Raw genomic sequence first — 2,538 nt, forward strand, 5'->3', positions numbered from 1 at the left:
GGTCTGCCTTGCCAGCCCGCTCAGAGATGTGTATAAGAGACAGCTTTAAGCTGTGAAATGCTTTTTCGATCGTTATGTTATGATAATTTTTGACAAAGTTGCTCTATCTTGAATTTTTAGAAATTATCGATATATTAACGCAGTGTCCGGTCAATTAGTTTGGTGACTGTATATATACATATGTATATGATAACATCTTTTTTATAAAAGAAAATTATTAATACAAACCTAAGATAGGACTGTGTGATTCTTTATTTACAATACAATTATCTGAAAAAAAAAAATTATTAAATCAAAGAAGTATGACAATGCAATAAATAAGAAAATTAAAACTTAAATTGTTATAATTAATATATTGTATTATATTTTATATTATAATTAATACAATGTATTATATTTGGTTTTGGGAATTATAATATACAATGACATACTTTTTTCATATAAAGAACAGAAGGTTCTGCAATTTCGATACTTTCTGTTAATAAATTTGAAGATGTCGAAGCTATGTTTGATCTAGCAAAATCATTTGTCCTAACAATTTTTTTAGGTCGAGGCAGAGTTGATTGACTTTCTTCACTTGATATAATTTGGTTCCGCTTATTAGACTTTCTTTTTCATCTATTATTTATTTCTACTTCCGATGAAGTTTGCACGTCAGTATTATTGTTATTTTCAATTCTTTGCAATTTTTTGTTAGCTTTGTTTAAATCGTCTAAAAATATCGATATTAATAAATAGAGAATAAAAATAAGACAATATACAAAGAAGAATAATTGAGAATACTTTTTACGCAAAAAATAAAAAAATTTATTTATTTAAAAAATATTAAAATAAATATGTATTGATTTTAAATTTGCATATAAAATGTATGTTAAATAATTTTAAATTTTAAACTCTTTCTACAGTTAAATAAAATAACGTACCATATTCAAATATTATTCGTTTTAATGAACACAATTCCCATTTTTCTTTATTCGGCACTTCACCTTTTATCAAAGCTGTATTTATCCTATGACCTGTTTTGTAGGGAGGCCACCAAACTTTATCACAAGCTGTTGTTAACCAAGAGTTGTGGACTATGCCCATTATAATATCATCTTCGTTATCACTATGAAATTCTACTCCAATAAATGTCATGGCTAGTAAAATTAAAAGAAATTATAAAATAATTAATATTTTATTCAAAGCTTCTCATCTTAGCACGAAACGTTCTGAGAAAGCTGTATATTTTTAAAACATTGTAAAATATCTTTTAAGACATCAAGATTAAAGCTGTTATTTTGGATTGAATAATTAGATATCTGCAATGTACCTGAATACTAATTAACTATTCAAAACATATAAATAATATGTAAATACCCGTGTAGTATGTACTATAGACATCCATTATAAATCTGAGTGTCCGAATACCCAAGTATTACCGAGTTGCATATTTTGGGTAGTAATTAGCAGATATCTTTAACAGCTATCGCTTTCTCTCTCTCTCTCTCTCTCTGTAGTTAGGAAATATTTATATTTAATTATTATATTATTATGTTTAAAATAATTTCGGACTGTTTGCTATTTTGATTAGGTTAGATTAAATTGTAAGACCTAACTCACCTGTCTACATTTTGTAACTAGATTTTCTCTTTGGTTAGAATTTCCACGAAGGCGCGCGAGTCTCTTCCGCCTGCGCGCGCCACTAGATTGTGATTGACCCGTCTAGCCACAGCCTTGCGATTGGCTGCTGGTAATACGTCCGTGCCTGATTGGCTCACCGAGCTCGTCACTGACCATGAGACAGTATCATTGCCTAGAGATCCTCTAGGTAGAGATCAGACAACGTCTGACTTCCGTTTTCACAACAACATGGCAGAGCCAATCGGCTCTCTGGGATCACTCCTTACTCCCGGATTTTGGAGAGCCGACGTTGTCTGATCTCTACCTAGAGGATCTCTACCATTGCTCTTTCTGACTGTCGGCGGTTCTTTCAAATATTCATCCCCGCCTTACAAAATTTTCTTTGTAGGTTACTGGCCCAAGGAGAACAGAAAAGTCAAAATAATATCAATTTGACGTCAAATTGACCGAACGTCACTTTTTACATCATGATTAAAATCTCGATTTCAAATGACTAAAGAATGACTTTATATTGACTTTTTTTTATAGTGTCGATCTTTTTGATTTTTAGAAAAATGTGAACGTTTCTTGATTGTATATATGGCAAGTATTTATTTTTAATTCCTTTATTTCAAATGCCATTTCGCAACTTAAACAAAAATTAAGTCTTAGTAAAAATTGTAATTTTCACATTTGTTTATATTTTATATGCAAACTTTATATTTCTAAACAAAATATATCTTAACTAACACATATTCCATCTTTTTGACATCTGTTAAGAAGATATATACCATTAGTATAATCTTATTAGCAATCCATGTTTTATGGATCATCGAAGCATCAGTTCTCGGACGATCACAAGGTTAAGCACGTTCCACAAGGTTCATAGCTTGGATGGGTGACCGCTTTAGGAATATCGTAAATAAGTTTCTAAAA

At 30.2% G+C, this 2,538-nt stretch overlaps 1 protein-coding gene across 1 annotated transcript in view; it reads right to left on the bottom strand.

Moving 5' to 3' along the window:
- The window catches only part of LOC105456368 (hemicentin-2-like), a 189,365-nt gene that overhangs the window by 87,167 nt on the left and 99,660 nt on the right, over window positions 1–2,538 (bottom strand). The gene's annotated exons all lie outside the window — the stretch shown is intronic.

The sequence above is a fragment of the Wasmannia auropunctata genome, unplaced genomic scaffold (assembly GCF_000956235.1).
Source record: "Wasmannia auropunctata unplaced genomic scaffold, wasmannia.A_1.0 LD335709.1, whole genome shotgun sequence".
In the NCBI taxonomy this organism is placed as follows: domain Eukaryota; kingdom Metazoa; phylum Arthropoda; class Insecta; order Hymenoptera; family Formicidae; genus Wasmannia; species Wasmannia auropunctata.